The following is a 19,691-nucleotide window of genomic DNA, read 5'->3' on the forward strand; positions in this document are numbered from 1 at the left end:
CCCAGTGACATACGATTAACCTGACAATCCGCTTACACGTGGGAGGAAAGATGTCTAATAAAACATCATAGGACCCCATATTTCGGGGTTACCTTACTGTTACGCTAAAGTCTGTGCAATCCATAATGTGTTTTTTTTTTTAGTTGTATCTGCTTTTTATCTTATTTTACCTCAATTGACTATTCCAAGCATTTTTAACAACGTTTTAACGTTTTTAATACAGTGTTTTTTTGTATCCTCACTGTTTTATTGTATCCATCTTCTCTTTTATGGCTGTTTGCCCGAATTAAAGATGTATGACTGACTGACATTTTTCATAGTGAGATTGGTTATGCTATGGAATATTAATTTTATTTATTTATTTATTTGATTTATATAGCGCACTATAACCCAGGGGTCTCTAAGCGCTTTGTCAGGGTCCGCTAGGCGGTACAGAGGGATACATCTGGTAGCAGATTAAAGACCCCTTGAGATGTAGATTCAGAAAATCAGGTTTGATAACGTTTTATAGACACAGCATTTCAGTGCTGCACGTTTACAGTAAAATAAATATTAAGAATGGCTGATAAGAATTGTTAGATCAAGAATTTGTTTTTCCTTCTTTTTTGAAAGAAGATTAAGAAAGGATGCGGATCATTTATATCTTTTTTTATTCTAAGGCGTTACAAATACTACAGTGGTTCATTTAGGCCAAATAGTCTCATAAGTCTTAAAACACTTAAGGTCTTAAACAAATTGTTGAAGACCAAACATGACCTAATACATCAAAGGCAAGTATAAAAGCAGGACACTACTCAGCGTTGTAATGCAATTAATGTATTCATTGCATATTGTTGAGACATGTTTTTATGTATATCACAATCTAGTGTTCACTGATAAGTGAAAGAGACATGCTTTAAATGGGCCGGTACTCACAGGTACTGAGTACCGACACTTCTTATTTTTATCACTCTGAGTACTGGCACTTCTCTTCTGCCAAGGAGAGTACCAGCACTCATGAAACGGTAGGCGCATTGGCTGCTAGTGCTGGTGACCTGCCTCTGTCAGCCAATGCACTTCTGATGCCATGACTCGTGAGCCATTCAGCATGGGCTCATTTGCATAACGTCCAGCTGTTTACCATCATGCTGTGTTGCAAACACAGGAATCGAGGCAGACTGGTGACAGTGCAAGTAAGAAAGCCAAGGAAGGTAACGAGGTTAAAATGGCTTTAATCCTACCTGATTCTTTTGAATGAGTGTCAGCTTATGTTTGTCTGTTTGCCTGTGCTTGTTTTTGTGTGAGAAAAAAGCGAGAGAAAGGAGGAGAGAATCAAGGAACTCTTGGGAGGTATATTAAAGGAAATGTGTGGAATGCTTTGTGTGTGCACGTTTGCTTGTTTCGTTCTGTGTATTTGCACGCTCGAGAATATATAGTATTGTGCCAAGCAACAGCAAATAACAGTATGGAAGCTGCAAATATTATAAAACAAGGAAATGTTAACCCCTCCCACGCTCATGACAAGCTCAGCTCGTCATGAGCCATGGTTCTCGTGTGCTCATGACGAGCTGAGCTCATCATGCCCGTTAGAATGCTCACACGCTGGGCAAATTGCCCTGCTGTGCGAACGTTCTAAGGAAACTGGTGTGGTTATGACGAGCTCAGCTCGTCATGAGCACACGACCACCGTGGCTCATGACGAGCTGAGCTCGTCATGAGCACCGGGGCGCCGTGAGCGCCCCCAATCCCCCCAGCACAGCAGGGGAATGACCCCAGCAGCCAAGGGATTAAAACATCATCGCTTTTGGCTTTCGTTTTGTGTAACAAATTAACCTGTTTTGTTTATAGAAACGCATTTCTCGTGTGTTTTGGTATGTGCTGCAACTAGTATTGAAGTCAATAGGTATCAGCATGTCTTGCTCTTAGCCCCGCCCACTTGCTCCATTTAAATGAGTGCCTGCACAATTTTTTTCCGATTTAAAGCACTGCGCGCAGTGGGAAGAGAAATCGTAAAAACATGCATCAATTTAAAACAGCAAGAGGTTAGACTCCTTTTAGCAGTATTCTAAGGCATCATCTTTAGGTAATTGCTAGGGAATAGGAATTCAAGCGAAGTTGAACACAAACGATTGGATCGTCATTTTCAGATTACCTATCTTTGCAAATATGCTCATATTCCACTAAGCTAAATGTGCATCTATGTAACTCTGCTTACTGAAATAATTTTAACAGTGTAACTATCTTTCAGTCATGCTTATTCTGTGTGCATTGTTATTTTATGTACCTGTGTCAGGGGACCTATTGCTAGGCAAAACACAAACTGGAGAGGGACTAGAGAGTGAGCCTTACCTTGCTCTCCCGCTAGACTATTGAAATCGCAAAACGGGAAGGACAGAAAAAAGAGAAAAAGGGAGAAAAAGGAATTGTATCCTCAACTACCAGTTACCAGAATCAGGACCTGGGAATGTATGATATGCAGAAGGTCTAGGAGGGGAAATAACTGGAAAACCCATAGGGTTATTAAAAGTGCCCTCACCCATTATATAGTGGCATGCTTCATCATAGGGCTGCTCCTACACCCAGGAGCAGACCAATGCTCAAGGGGGAGCGCATATATGTTTTTTTGTTAAAGGGTTTATCATGAAATAGGATCCCGAATGCAGAAAGAAAGAATTTTAAAACTGTCTAAGTGGGTGCCCCTTCACGTATTCATTCCGGACCCCCGTTGGCAGGATTAATATGTGTTATAGAGTGGAGGTATCAGTGAGACTAAATCTCCATCACGCTATCCGCTTGTACCAACATGTTTCTGTCTGTTTCTTCCACCCTAATGGGTCACCAGCCTTCTTCAGGATACAGATCTCTTAAGAAACACTTCTACTCCCTCCTATTTTTAAACTGAACCACAGTAAGGAGACTTCAGCCAAAAAACGGTAGGAGTCCTGTACCCCATCTTCTTCATTGATCTTCTATACTATTTAGAAGGTAGGTTTAGATGTCTTTCCAGATGATCGTGCCTCAACCAGCTTCACCATCGGAAATTAGATGCGGCACACAAGTCTCCCTGAGGCACTGGAACAAATCTCACAACCTGCCAGGGATGCATGTTATATGGAGACTGGCAGTATGCTTCACGTTTGGGGTAAATTGCTGGTGGCCACAATTGGTGGTAGCAATTTCACTATATTGCTTGGGCATTGTGGAATTGTCACCTTGCAGTTTTACCCTTGATATGTTGTCGAAAGCCACCATGTGTAAAAACACTGCAGCCATGGCAGTTATCTCTAAATATATCAGGACATCCAATCAATCAATGTCAGAACTTCCTCTGCTGGTGTGTTCAAGGTTTTACCTCCTCCACACCAGAATGTGCCCCTGAATAATTAAAGTGTCCTACCTATGTGACTAAACCAAATTTGTAATTTTCATACTGTGGAACTATACATATAGTATGTACTCTTTAACTCTGTAATTTTATTCAACATGAAACTATGGTAACTGTGTGATTCTACTACTTTGTATAGTTTATAAAATTGTGAATAAAGTTTTATTAAAAACGTTAAATCAACTTAATGACTAAACTAGATAGGTGAACATTCTAACTGTATTTATACTAAATAGGTAGTTTTTTTAATAACAATTTCAGTATACCATCTAGAGAACTGTATCAAGTATGCAACTGATCAAACTTGGGGGCAAATTCACAAACCAAATACTTAAAAGTACACCACGTGCCAGTACAGATTTACTACTTTTTTAATTCGCAAAATCCACCATCAGTACACCTGGAGAGTTGTGACAGGCATGGGTTTCCAGGTGTCCTGCTCAGATTGTTGTGTGGCATTGCACACGTGGAAATCTACATAGCGTAGATTTAGGCACAGTGGGAGTGTTGCTGTGCAGAGGTAAAAAATAAATTCTGCGGGAAAAACACTTTTCCCTGTGGAGAAAGCCCTTCCCTACACCACCACCAAACACAGGGTTGATCTGTTCTTATTCCCAACTTAGGGGTCGATTATGATCTTGTTTGGAAGGGCTCCAAATCTGATTTGGGCTTGCCGAATCCGATTCGGAAGCCTTATTTCTGACCGAATCGTTCACAATTCCGAATGACCGATTATGAGGCCCAGAAACCATACGGGCTGTCTGAATTGGTTCCGAAAGGCATTCGGACAGGTTGAGCCTTTTCAGGACCAAATCACACAGTCTATGGACACGGTTTCCGAGTGAGCGATAACAATGACCGATTCGGACAGCCGTTCCCAATAGATTTCTCCGGAACAAAACGGCTGTCAGAATCGATCTTTGGTGGCCTGTAGAAGGCCTCCTTTCCCCCGCGGCCTTCCAAATTGGGCCTGTGGGGGTACCCATGGGTCCCATCTTCCCACCCATGCACAGTGTGGTAGGCACTATTTGGTGCCCGCCACAGGGTGCACCTTTCTTTAATGGAAGCCTGTGTTTGCGTACGGAACACAAGCTCCCATTGAAGTCAATTAGAGTCTGACCAAATTGTATTCGATGCATCCAAATCGCTCGGTTGGACTCCCCCAATCCGAGACGTTCGGAAAGCATTCCGGAACCAATTTGGTCAGAGAGCTTTCCGAACCAGATCGTAATTAGCCCCTTAGAAGGGGAACTATTGCAGCCTTGGAACAAATATATGACCATTTCTAGAGTTGGAAAGGGTCAGATTTGAGTTTGAAACTGCCAACTAAGGTACAGGTTTGTAGGCTTTCGAAAGATACAAGGGGGCAGATTTATGATAACTGGCACATCCCCAGTGATGCGCCAGTTATTTTGCGCCGCTGCTCAGCCACCCATGGCGCGCCGCATTTACAATGCGGCGCACCATGGGGCAAAAACGGCACAGATGCGTGAGGAAAGGTAAGGAAAAAAGATTGTCATTATATCTTTCTGTCACTTGACTTTACACTATAAGCGTGTGCCAGGGACTTTTGTGCACTTATTATACTGGCAGGAATCCTGACTGGCGTAAATAGAGTTTTTTTTAGACATAAACCTACTTACATACATGTGTGAATTGGGCTTTCTTTGAATCTGCATCTCTAAGGTAAAAATTATAGTGAATCCTTCTCTGATGCCCTAATCTAGGCGCTTGTTATCCTGGGATGATGCAGAAAAGATTTTTGTTCTCAGGGGCATGATTAAAACGACAAAGATACAATTCTGAAGATATTTACATGCGCATAGATGATTCACCCACTACATTTAATGATAATGTATTCAGCAGTTGCTGAATATGAAAATAATGATGTGTTTGAATCAACTGAATCATATATCTCATTGCATGTGCAAATTGTAGGTTTCTCAATACCTTAAAAGTTAACTTACACCCACATATCCAAGCAATACTATTTCTGCGCCACATAAATCATGTTGCTTTTTTTGCTCTTTGAGCATAGCGCTGTGCTAACCTTGTGCTTAAAGACTCTGCTGCAAAAATGGCAAAGTGCTTTGCCACTATTCTAACTTGGTGTGGATGGCACTGCGCTAATCCTATGCTTAAAGACTCTGCTAGAAAAACAGACATTTTAGGTTAACATATTTAGAGTATGGATAGTGTTGTAGGGTGCTTCATATACAAGGACTGCTGTCCATCTAGGACTTGGGAACACCCCAGGGATACTTTCTTCACTGGAATGAGGTTGTTTGGCTCACACTCGATGCTCCCTTGTGTCTGTGCCTCTCTGATGAGCACTGACAAGTGAGAAACACTTGTCATGAGCTGCTTTTATTCATTTCAGATTGACTTTAATGGTATTTTATCAAGTTAAACTTGGGAACAACCCAGGGTTCATTACTTCTATTATGCATATATGTCAGGGATGACTCGCATTGGCATTGATGTATCAAGAATCATGGAAAGTGACATCAAAACACAGTTACACAACATCACAGTAAGTGCTGTCACAGAAAGTGATGGCAGTGGAAGCCATTACAATAATCGCGTCATCGAAAAAAATGAAATAACTTCACAAGCTCGGTGCAGCAGATATAAAGACCAAACCAGTCTTATTACTCCAAATCCCACTGGACTATTTACTGCCAATGTATGATTCTTTTCAATAGGGCCTGGTTAGTTAAACGCGTTTGACAGAGAATTTTTTTTATAAGAAGAGCAAAACAGTTTGAGTTAATACATGTTAAAAGCATTGGTAAATGAATGGATAGGTTTAATAGTGAGCTAAATATCTGAGTGGCTGATCTTGAATCCCACACAGATAGCTTGTCCACAAATCGTACACCAGGTATAACATGACATGTGTATTTGTAAAGAGCAAGTTTACCCCATCAGGGTCTCTTGGTGCTAAATAACAGATGTTTATTGGTACCCAATTCAATGGTACTCATTTTATCGAAATCAGATGGATGAAAAGCTGCGTGAACCCACTGGGATTTGAACCTGTGACCATGAGGTCGAGCATCGGCCCCTGCAGTTGATGCATTAGTCCACTGAACCACCAGACCAGGCTATATACTTGTTTTGCAGGATTCTGTGTTTTCCAGTCTGAAATTAAAAATAATTATTCTGCGTGGTTACTTAACCCATAGCCATGCATTCTATCTCATGCTAGCTCTGCCACACAGTGGTGCTCGCTTCTGAGGTGAGACGTGAAGCTCCCCTGGTACTCGAGAAGAGGCTTTCAGGTTTTACTTGTTCAGCTAAAATAGTGTACTAAGTGTTACTAGAACGTTGGAATTCATGGCGTGCCATTGAAAACAATGGAGTGCCCTGGGTTTCTAATGGCCGGTAGAAGCCCGAAGTTCCAACATTCCAATGTTTGTTCACTGTTGTTGTTGTGAATAAACGCCTCACGGAGCCCAAAGGGATTTCAATCCCCTCAGGCTCCATGAGGGCTTTGTTCTGTTTGTTAGAACAAAACGCTGATTCAGCGAATTTCGGTGTTTGCGAACGCATTAGTGCTTGATACATATGGCCCTCAATGGCATAAATCACGTTTTGACTATTACAGTTTGTCTGAGAACATGTGTCTTGCCACGGTGAGTGAACGTGGTACCAGTGATGGTGTACTGGCAATTACATAGCCACACTTATGATGTCCTTTCATGGGTGGTAGATTTCGTTGATATCTTATGTCTGGTGGTAGTGGGGCTTCCAGGTATAAGGATACTATGTAGTCTTTTACATTTTTGGCACGTCTGAAGGAAAACATGAGCTCCTCTGCCATCTGGATTTCTGAACCCACCAAATTCCAATATTTTTTTATCACCTTTTTTATTTCATGGCTTCTGGTATTAAAGGTGGTCACGCATATACGTTTGTCTATTTTTTAATCTTTTTTAATCTTTAAGTTGTACTTCTAACAGGCTTTCACGTGGTCTGTACTACTCCCTTTTTCTGGCTCTGTTAAAGAGTCCTTTGGGATATCCTCGTTCCCTTAGTTTGGAGATCAAGAGGTCTGTTTCATGGAAGTAGTCCTTTCTTCTGGTACAATTGCGGCGCAACCTGAAGAATTGCCCATATGGCAAATTGTCCCTTCGGTTCCTCGGGTGATGAGAATTGTATTGTAGGAGGGTATTTGGGTCAGTGGGTTTTTTGTACAGGTTCATCACTGTTTTGTCCTCCTCAATTTCCAGTGTGGGATCAGGGAATGGTATAGCCTCGTTATTGTAGGTCCTCATGAATTGAATATCCTGAGAGCGTGAATTCAGCCATGTGAGGAATTGTGACAGTAGGTCTTCTGAACCGGTCTAGAGCATCATGATATCGTCTATGTATCGCTTCAATATATTGATGTTGCCAAGATATGGGTTCTGGTCTGTGTAGATGTTTTGGTCTTCAAAGTTGTCCATGAATAAATTAGCCAGACTTGGAGCGAACCCAGGCCCCATAGCTACTCCTTTGCATTGAAAAACAAAATTGGTTTTGAAAGACAAAGTAGTTTTTGGTCATTGCAATTTGTAGTAGTTGTACTAGGAATTCTGTGGGATCCACTGGGGTGCTGGACGTGTTTCTAGTGTGTTTTCTATTACTTCAATGGCTTCCTTTTGTGGTATGCTGGTAGACAACGAGCATACGTCAAGTGTGACAAGCTGCGTAGATTTATCAAAGGGATGATTCTCAAGTAGTTGTATGGTATGCATCGTGTCACGTAGGAATGATCTGGTCTCCAGGACGAATGGTTGTAGGAAACTGTACAGGTACTGGTTTGGCGGTTCCAGGACCAAACCACACCCGGAGACGATAGGTCTACCAGGAGGTTTTTGTAAGTTTTTATGCGCCTTAGGGATATTGTAGATCGTGGGGATCCTTGGGTTAGTGTTGTTGAGGAACTTAAATTCAGGTTCTGAAAGGAATCATTCCTCTAGTCCATGACTGGTGAGGTCTTTTATAAGCTTAGATATTTCCTTCGTTGGATCCCTTGGGATGCGCGTGTAGCTATTTTCACAATTTAACTGTTGGGTAATCTCTTCTATATAATCTTCCGTATTCTGGACAACCACCACACCGCCTTTATCCGTGGTTTTTATGACAATGAATTTGTTCTGATTCAAAGATTGTAGGGCCTGTTTTTCCTCCTTTGTGATGTTATGTCTAATGTACTTTGTATTTTCCAGTAGCTTCATAACTTCAGTCATCACAATTTTCACATAGGCTATGATCTTCTCGCTCATCAAATGTGCTGCAGGTGTAAAGGTGGATGCTGGGCGGAATTCTGTTGCTGCTGCTTTTCTGTTGTATTGGTCATTTTTACTGAAGATCTAACAAAATCAGATCAAATTACCAGGTTAATTGCCCCCTTTGATTTATTTTTAAAGGTACATTGCACCTTGGTTAATCTGTGAGGGGAAACAGCCTTTAGCACCCAGCCTTCACAACACAGGACCGTTACCGCACAGTTTTCACCAAGCAGGCAAGTCCATAATATAGGTTTTAATCTTCCCCATATGGTACTTTACCATGTAACTAAGTATATCATTAAAAAACAATATTTGTAATTTAAAAAAAAAAATAAACAGTTAAGTTGCAGATAGAGGTAAAAAGTGGTAAGGGTAATTAGGGTTTAGGGATGAGTAGTATTAAAGGGAGGTATGGGTGATTTTAGGGTTTAGGGGTGAGAAGAGGAAAAGGAGGGTATTGTTAATTTTAGCGTTCAGTGGTGGGTACAGGTGTAAAGGGAGGTAAAGATAATTTTAGTGTTTAGGGGTTGGTAGAAGTAAAGAAGGTAAGTGATTTTAGGATCTAGGTGGGGTAGGGTTAAAGGGGGGTTAGTAGTGGTAAATGGAGGTAAGGGTAAGCGTAGGGTTTAGGGATGAGTAGTGGTAAAGAGAGCTAAGAGTACTTTTGGGTTTAGAGGATAGTAAGAAGAAAAGGAAGGCAGGGGTAATTTTTGCATTCAGGGGAGAAAATAGGTAAAGGGAGGTTAGGAGTAAAAAAAATAAAAAGGAAGGACTCGAGGGGTTCTGCCCAAGAAAAAGTTTAAAAAACAATATCTATTGGATTAAAGTGTGAGCTCCTTTAAACCCGCGTGTGCTCAGGCATTTTGGATGGGGAAGGATTATGGACTGTGATATTTTTATGCAGCCACTAGCCCAGAGAGCACCCATCCTTAAGTAGTTAGGCGGCAGCAGTGGCACATAAATGGTCTTTCCAAAGTTATTGGGAACCACCGAACCGCCGCAGCCTGCACAATAACCTGCCAACATGAGTTGGAATATGATTGAATAGTAAGGCACAACTTACTGAAGGGGTGCTTTCAGGTTTGACATCTGACAGGGCAGAAGTGGCTGGATGAGGGTCCAGGAGACTTGCAATTTTTCCACAGTGACATTGGGGTACGTGACGGGAAGAAGCAGGCGCCGCCCACTGTGGATTGAAAAGGTACTTACCATAAAGCGCTGGCATGAACGGACTCGGAGTGCCGAGATCGGGATATCCCTCCACGCCTGCTAGAGTGTCTCCACCAATCACAGAAAGACCAATTGCATTTAAAATTTGAACACTTGTAACACCTACTTCATAGGCATTTGATAAAGGCAGTTATGCTGAAACGCGTCATGCCAGTTGGATTAAAGTGTGAGCTCCTTTGAACCCGTGTGTGCTCAGTCTTTTCGGATGGTGAAGGATTATGGACTGTGATATATATATATGGGGTCCGCCTCTTCATTTCGCCCGTGTGGATTGCTGTTCTGGATATATTATATATTATATGTGTGGAAGGGGAGTGAAGAAAGTGCACATGATTCTGTTAAAGTGATCAATGATAACAGCCTAAACCTGAAGTTTACATGCACCACAGATCCCACCAGAATCACATTCCTAGACTTAGAGGTTTTTCAGGTTGATGGAAGGATTGAATCCAGAACATATAGGAAGGAGACGGCGGGTAACACTATCCTACACGCCACCAGTTTCCACCCTGTCAAGCTGAAGGAGAGCATACCATATGCGGAATGCCTCCGCATGAAAAGAAATTGTAGTCTGGAAACTGACTTACCTGACAACACAAAAAGCCTTTTTTCTAGACTAAGAGAAAGAGGATACAAAGAAAAGACACTAGACCAAGCCAAGAAAAAGAGTTAAAAACAAACTCGACAAGAACTACTCAAAGAGAAACCAAAAGTAGTAGCTGACTGCAGTGATAGCAAACCCTTCACTCCTAGAATGATCACAGGGTATAGCAAACACCATAGAGACCTTCGCAGAATCATGTATAAGCATTGGCCACTTATCAAAATGGACCCCACCATCGGACATAAGTGTGCTAAATTACCTCAGCTAACTTTCCGCAGAGCAATAAAACATGAACTGGTTACATACCCAGAAAGGTTTCTTTAAGTGCTCAAAATGTAAGGCCTGCCTACATGGAGTTAATACTAAAACAGTAGAATTCCCTTTCAGGAAAATGCCCTACGGAATCAGAGAACACTATACCTGTAAGACTGACCACGCAGTATATGTGCTCAGCTGTACCTGTAAGAAATTATATGTGGGAAGTACAATCCATCCAGTCCATGTCAGGATCTTGCAGCACCTGCGTGCCATCAGTAATGATGATCCGACTTATCCCTTTGCAAGACACATAAATGCACACCACAGTGGGAACAAGGAAAGACCTGACGTATTTAGTCATTGATAGTGTGGCACCAAAACCAAGAGGCGGGAATAGATTACAAGCGCTCAGATGCTTAGAGTCCAGATACATCATTCAGTTAAACTCGAAGATACCCAATGGCCACAACGCTGACGAAGCACTCAGTGTCCACCTTTAAGCTATGCACTCCACATGATAATATGAACCCCTCCAACATTTCCTCGCGCGCAACATTATTCCCATGTAACTGCTTAACATCTAGCTTCACCATCTTTAAACATAGTTTTTAATCCACGTAACTCACATCAATCCTTTTTAACTATTAGTCACTTTATCACACAAGCGACATTAGGACTTAACATGACACAGGCCTCCCCATCACCGACCACAGTGCCTGGCTTTTCATCATTTCATCATTATTAACATGGCCAACCACCCCCCCTTCTTTTCCTTTCTTTTCCCTTACCATTACTGACTAGAACGCCATTTAGTTATTTAACTTTTCACTATATATATATATATACACACATTTTGTATTTTTGCTCAGAATGAAATTATTCACTACCAACATTAGGCAGGTGCTCATTAACAAACAAAATTTATGTATATCATTTTTTATATACGTCTATATTCAGGAGAAATGTTAACTTGAATTTTTCCTGGGTGTTACGCTGCCCACTTGGGCACAATTTCCGTTTTCCTTTTTTAGACACTCCACATGTGCTCAAACGACATTCATAGCCAGCCACATACCACAATAGGTACTTAATGAAGAATATGGGTATATCAACATCCACATACTAAACATGTAACTCTAACATGGGGTTCGGCACCTTGCCTCACCCCTATACCGATTATTCTCGCCCAGTGGCTTGCTGTCTCTGCTCAAACGGCACTTTGGTTTTTAGCATTTGTTCCGCACCTGCCGCTTTTCACTTTTTCATTTTCATTTTCTTCGCCCAAACCCTTACTGCAATCATTAATCACTCGAGATAAGCGTGGAAAAGGATGGAACGGAACCCTGACATTAATAGCCCCTTGTTATTTCATGCTCCCTTAAATCACTTCTAACGGGGATTAGCCATGACTCACCTCTCCTCATCGCCGCCATAAACACGAGGACTGACAGATGCTGTTGCTGGAAAGTTACAGAATGGACATGCGCTGACAGGCTTTAAACAAAGCGCAAACCTTTTTTCCATGTCCATAGCAACATTCTCAGCAGTGACGAGTTTTAGACACACTTTAAATTCTCGAGCCAGGCACTTTTAATGTGGTTAAAAATAGAAGATGTAAAGGAATCATGAGGGTAAACCAATGCAATTTGAATAGAATTATTTACACACTTTGTTTAACATTTTAAGTACAGAAACTGTCAAATATATGCCGTTCTTTACCCTTTATGTCTATTACTGTGTCACATGTCAGTTTTGTCGTTTTTTCTTGAACCAATGGGTTACTTTGTACCACTATATATTTGACATATGCACTTGTTGAAATCAGATGTAGTGAGCAAGGCGGACTTGTCCGCCGAAACATGTCTGATCGTCTTTCTTGCCAATGAAGACCCTTGATTACAATTCCCACGGAGTCGGTGCTTGCTTTTTGAAAATTTGAACATTGGGTTCAAATATATATATATATATATATATATATATATATATATATATATATATATATATATATATAAGCTCCAAAGTTCCCCACCGGAACAAAGACACACTCAGACATCCGCTAGCACCAGGCTTTTAAAGGGTAAGAACGGAACAGGCATGCTGATGCAAATAACAGCTTTAGTGCCGAGTTATGCATGCCTGACGCGTTTCTGTGCTGCCGCACTTCATCAGAGGCTTTGGCAGTCTTTCGTGCTGTTCTGACCCATACACACACAAGGAAAAATGTCACCCTTCGATGGGCTGCTCTGTTGAGCATATTGACTTGTGGGTGTTGTAGTCTGGATCAGCGAACTCTACCTTAATGGGTGCACGTAAATATTGCTGTTGCCAAAAAGTTCTGAGCCCACAGATGGGCCTCTGCATGTGGGTGTTTTCCATATCCGAAGCAGATGTACCACATAGTGGCTCTGTGAACTACAGAGCCACTATTTTTGGCAACAGTCTTTTATGCATTAGAAGATAGATATCACAAACTCATTCCTAGACATCTTAGTAGTCCAAAGCAGCACGCAGCTACCTTTATGATCTGTTGATCCATAGTCAGTTTATCGTCCAGCCAGAAACCTCTGTTTTGCTGCCATTCAGCTTCAAACAGTTAAAGTGCATCCTCTCTGCCACTTTTTGGAGACATAAAGCCATATTAGATGAGGCCCGTCATCTATTGCAGAGAGTGAAAAAACCAATAATAATAAAAAAATAAAAATAAAAAAAATATATAGGGCGACCTGAATAAATAAAGAGATGCCGAATCCGGAACCACCTCGAGTCCGTGCCTTCTTCCATAGAGCTTCTGTGGGAGGTGGTTGTTTGTTTCATATATATACATATGAGTACATACACACTTTGTGTGTATATATATATATATATATATATATATATGTGTGTGTTTGTGCGTGTGCACACACACTCACACACACACACACGCACACACTACTCTGCCTCAGCATTCTGAGTCCCACTTTACATTCTGACCTCTTTGACAAATGCACTAGGAATAGGGACTCTGTGACAACTCTCCCCAATATGTACTCACTGATGAACATCATAATCAAGCACTTAGAGACCTACTGACACAGATTAGTAGTTTAGCTGGTGGTAGAGATGCCTCCTTTTCATTGCTTCACCTATGCTCCAAACATGACACCGCTGCATTCAAGCTTCAGTACTGCGGCTGAGGAGCCTGAATAAGGGCGCAAGTGTCCACCTGCCCAGAACCACCTTTTGCAGGTGTATAGGCTTTGAACAATTATCCAGTGATTCTACAATGTTCTGCTCGCTCAGCATTAAAAAAGCAGCTATAAAAGTCAATTAGTGGTGGCCTTTCGTAGAAATCTTTACCCCGGCTTGCTCTTTGTTGGCCTGGCACCGCCCTTCCTACCCTTGTTCTCAGGAGGTCCTAAAGGCAGCAACAGAGCAAAGCAAGTCAACAGGGTTCCACGAGGCCGGTTTACTTTCTGTAGTTTACAGTCTGTGCCAGCCAGTTGGAGGTGTTGAGGAGCCAAGACATCCTCTCTGTGATTTCTTTAGGGGGGCTCAAATAGTATGCAATGCAATTTCCGCCGACACCAATCCTCAGTGTATGGGCGATTGTCTCCTGAGCCGCGAGGGCTATCCCCCCATGCATACTGGGGTTTACAGCCTGTGCCATTGAGCACAGGATAGCAAGCCCCTTCTCAATGTAGTGTGCCCAAGGGTGGAGGGTTGAAGCAGTGAAAGGTCCCAACAACTGGAGCCCACTCGCCGTACTCTGTGTGCCATGCCTGATGTGCAAGTCCAGCCCATCCGCACCTTGCCTTGAAGCCTGATTGAAGAATCCAGGCGGCTGGCAGAGGGTGGTGGTCTGTTGTGCGGCCTCGTACATGCATTCCTGCTGTGCTGCCTCCCATATGCTTGCCTACATAGTTGCCAGCATTTGAAAAAAAAATCCAGGGACACTTTGCAGCATAGCTATCAAGTACTTACTTGAAAACCACACCCACTGCCCCAAAGCTCCGCCCACTCCACCCAACCCACATTATTAGCATAATTTACCCTTGCCAATTTAGAATACTGTCACAGATTGTCACTTGCATTAAAAAATAAGCACTGTGCTATTAAAGCTCATACATACATACAGTCAAGATCGATAACAAGACCTTTCCAGCTGGACAACACTATCAATCTCAAACAGCACAGTGACAGACAGGACTTGCTCACTCTCTCAGGACCAGCAGATGCCGCCCAGTGAAACAATCTGTTTTGGTGCCCTATGACCTCGTTCTCCACGGCTTCCCTCACAACGACTGGCCAACAGTGCCCCTAATCTCTCTATAGTCCCTCTGTCACAAATATTTAATTTGTTTTATAGCACTGCTCATACCAGTACAGGGTTGTGAAAAATGAATACAATCTTGGTGAACATTATCTGCGCCATCTTGCCCCCTTTTCGAGCCCATTCGTGCGCGTAAGCGGCAGCCATTTTGAATGCCATGGCCTCCCTGCCCCTCGCTGATAGCTAGCGCGTCTCTCTCTCTCTCCTAACCTCACAAGCATTCCCCCGCACACTGACAACCCCCGCTCTCTCATGTCTTGGGTCATAAACCCCTCTCCAGCACAGCTTCACCACTGAATCCCATCCTGTTCCCAGCGCGACACCTCCCCTCATTCCTTTCATGGCCTCAAACCCTTTTGATGCAAACCCCCTTTTCCTGTATCCCCGTTTGTCTTCCCTGTTCCCAGGCCGCCACCTGGCTCTGCGGATACTGTTTATTACCCCGTACAGTAGGAAGCCTCCCCTCCCCATCAAAAGACCCCCGAACCGATCAAAGCCCCCACCCCATGAGATCCGATCAACCCCATGCATTCCGTGAATCGGCGGAATGCCCTGCTGTGCGACAACCAACACCTGTTGTGACCGGGGTGGGGAATCCAACTGTAAATGTATGTGGGAACGGGTCTGAAGGGGAGATTCCGAGGATGTTCTTTCTAGTACTAAAGTATTGCGAGAATGTGTTATGTGTAATAAAGGTCGTAAACTCCAGTATAAGAGGCCAGGCCTCAGAGATGTGGTTAGAGCACCTCGTGACGATACTTGCTGTCTGAATTGATGTGTTCTCCTCCGGAGAGAATAAAATCCTCGTTTCCCGCCTTCCAGTCTCCAGCGCCTGCTTCTTCATTAATTAATATCGGTGGGTCATAGAGGCGATACCGCCGGGCAACATAAAAGGGTTTTTGGTTACCGGTTGTCTTTGGAACCCTTTTTTACAATTGGCGTCCCAAACGTGGGGCCCATCAGCGACTCGTGGATCCAGTGGGAGAGGTCCTGACGACAGAGTGAACGACTGCAACGATCGGAAGGTACCCTGTCCGATAGACCCTCGTCTGACAGCCGATCATCCGAACTTCACTGGTTCCGAACAGACCTCTCTCGAGTGATCTACGGTCCTGACTGGGAACCATCAGGAGTGCCACGAGAAGTACGAAGAGAAGAGGACGATCGGGCGCTGGATTCGGAAGACAGGAAACTGTCCATGCGGTCCGGGTAAGGTCGTGTAAACACGACGAATTGCGAAAATAATTGATAATTGAAATTGATTGATTGATGAGAAAATACTAGTATTACTTATTGTTAATTCATTTGGAGATTCACTGTCTGCAAACGGAGAAATAACAGGCTCTCCCTTTATAAACAGTGAAGGATAGGCACGCACCCGTCGGACCTATTTTTTCCCCCTCCCTATTGAATAATTGCCCCCCCCCCCCCATTGATTAACTGTTATATAGATTGTTTTCTGGAGATTCTCTGTCTGAAAACAGGGAAGATTAGGTCCCCTCTTTGCAGATAGTGAAAGGGTAGGTGACGCGAACCTTTGCGAGCCTACTTATTCTCCCCATTGACCATATTGATTTTTTATTTTCGACCTAACATTGATTGCTCAAAGATTGGTTCATGAGGTATTCACTACGTGCAAACAACGTAGAATAGAAATATTCTGTCTAGTCTTTGCACGTAGCGATAAGATAGGTAGTGCTGACTATTATCCCATTGTGATCCGTCATGCCTGTCTTCTCCCCACTAGCTAGTAGCCTGTTTAACCCGGACCGCTTATTAGAGATGAACCATCCAGCTCCACTGGAAGGCACCCCTAATAAGGACATGTTCATGAAGCATGGATTAATTGCTATAGCCTATAGTGAGCTGTGGCATAAATATACGAAAAGGGATCGAGAAAGACAGTGGCCACTGAAAGGATCCTTTGATCTCGACAAAATAGAAACAGTAGAAATAGCCCTTCGTAGGAATGAAACAACACCTATCATGCTCGATAGTCTCGGTATGTGGCGCAAAGAAGCCACACGACGAAGGGAAGGTGACGAATTAAGACAGGATGAAGGGACACGACGGACAACCCTCCAAACGTCTAGTAAGCAAAGGGAAGGGCCAGCGATGGCACAGTCCCGAGGAGTAAACATGAAAAGCGAATGGTGTAAAGGGATGTGCCGACAAGCCAACCCCGGAACACAACGACCCGAAGGTAATCCCCCGACACTATACACAGGACGAACAGATGTAAAACAAGACCAATGTGCTTTCTGTAAATGTCTTGGACACTGGAAAGCCCAATGCCCGACTCTGCAAAGCATAGGTAAGAATGGAGGGTTGACAGAAAGGACGGACCGACAGAAAGGAAAAAGACGTGAGATAAAAACCAATCAGACTAGTGCAGACAGAATAGACAGGACCACCCCGTTTGACTATGCCCGGTGGCACAGATTTCGTCAGGCCAATTTTAACGACATGTTAGAATTCTGGGACTGATTGCTCTCTGTTGCTCCCCCACTCTGAAAAACAAACACAACTGCAGGTCAGTGTAAACAACCCCCCGTTAAAGAAAAGACTCAAGGAAGCCAAGCGTCTATTATATAAACTTAGGATTTAATTACGGTAAAGAAAACACACAACCAACGGTAAATAGAATAACTAGTAGAACTCTCACTAAAACAAACTTTACTGATAGGAAAAATACAAAACGTGTTATGCTCACTCCGGAAGTCCTCCAATGTAACAGTTCGATGGTCCCGCCCATCCGGAACACCTAGCACGTGTGGGGCGGGGCCTGCCAGCAACCCTGGGCCAAAAAGAGATCGCCGGCGAGAAGGTACCGGAGACTCCACACAGCAGGCAATGAAATGGTCTTCCCATATTGCCCTTCCAGGGATGGCGTCCCCCGGGCCGCGAGTAGGGAGGGGGCGGATGCAAATGACCCCCTCCCTCGTATCTCCTGGTCCGGCCATCACGAATTCCTCCATCGAACGGATGCAGGGTGGGCAGGGAGGGAGAGGCGACGCGGACGAGCCTCTCCCCACCTCCACAGGTAGGAGGCTTCCCTGCCCTGGCCCGGCGCCGATGTCCTCCAGCCGGGCGATGGCCATATACCTACGCTGCACAGGACTCATAATGCCCGCCTGGTATACTTGCGCAGCACAGGACATGCAGTGGCCAGCTGGTATACTTGCGCAGCGCGGGACAACACACAATGTCCGATGGTATACTTGAACAACACCGGACGTGAAGTGGTCCCCCAAGAGTCGGAATCAGGGGTGTAGGGTGGTCATCATGTGCACCCCTGATTCAAAGGGACGGCACAGGCAAGCCTCCCTCGCCTCCCCAGATGAAGGCTCCACTGCTGTACCCTGGCGCCCCGAACCAAAATGTCCTGCTCCAACAGCATGATGTTCTGTTTTTCATCACCATAAGAAGTTTCTTCCACTCCTGATGGATACGACAAAGGTGGCTGCCGCAGGGTCTCAAAATGGCGTCTGGGCCCTCGAAAGGCGGGTCTAGGCCGCTGGAGTAACTTTGTCCGAAATTGCAACTCGGGCACTTGCCCACCTGGGCGCAAGCCCCCACCATCGACAAACATCCCCTTGACTTTGAAGATTCTACCAGAGTCCCAAGAGCCCTCAGCTCCTTTCAGATTTCCGATGGGGAACAGCTGCATTGATCACTAATGAAATAACCACGGCACGGCAACAAGATGGCGGTGCTCTCGTGTCTGCATCAGCTTCCGTCTGAACCACCCAGGAACATTATGGGCTAACGAACTTGAGTAAGTTCCGGCTGAAAATCAACATGACCCGGTAAGAAAGACTCTACTCCCTCCCTCTCTTGATTGACAGTCCACACCACCAGCCCCTCTGTTAGCACAGCTTTCTTTTGAACTGCCGAAAGGGACTCTGGTCCAACCGCCAATTGTCGGGGATATTTTGCCCCTGATGCTACTTCCGGACTAAACCGGCCTCGCCCAAAATGGCGCTGGTATCAATGGAAATTAACGGATGCCTCGAGGTGTTCCTTAGCTAATGAAACTTGATGTACTAAGACATATATATATATATACGAACCATTGCGCACTCGATGTTAAAGGGAGGAGGGTTCACTTGGCGAACATTTAAGAAGGGTTCCGTAAAATGTTGATTTCAATGAACAATCTATTTTTGATATTTGTTGTAACTGATACATAACGTCGCTTATGATACATACCCACGGTATATATCTAGGAAATGTGATTACGATGAGCTCGCCTGTGTTTCCATTTATGAACTGAAATGCCCCTGATTCCCTCGTCACGCAATGAAATATTTTTAGTTACTTGCAAATAATTAAATTAAGGTTTTTTACATGTTCTTGTGCTACAAAATAACCCCCTACTGTATGTGCTTCCATCGACGACATATCAGGCCAAAATATGAATTGCGCTCTCACATTTCACGTACTAAATAATTCTGCAAATAAAGGTTTTAACAACTATGAATAAGCATCGCATACTTTTGTAAATATGGGTATCGGTGGGAGGGTTTTTCTGTGCGCAACCATTCTGCTCCTCTTTTTAAGGTTATCTGAAGAAACGGTTGTTCGGCCCTGGATTAATGATCGACTCAAAGGTATGATACGCTGCCTCCAAAATATGCGACTAAG

Source organism: Lissotriton vulgaris, unplaced genomic scaffold (assembly GCF_964263255.1).
Source record: "Lissotriton vulgaris unplaced genomic scaffold, aLisVul1.2 SCAFFOLD_722, whole genome shotgun sequence".
NCBI classification, from domain to species: domain Eukaryota; kingdom Metazoa; phylum Chordata; class Amphibia; order Caudata; family Salamandridae; genus Lissotriton; species Lissotriton vulgaris.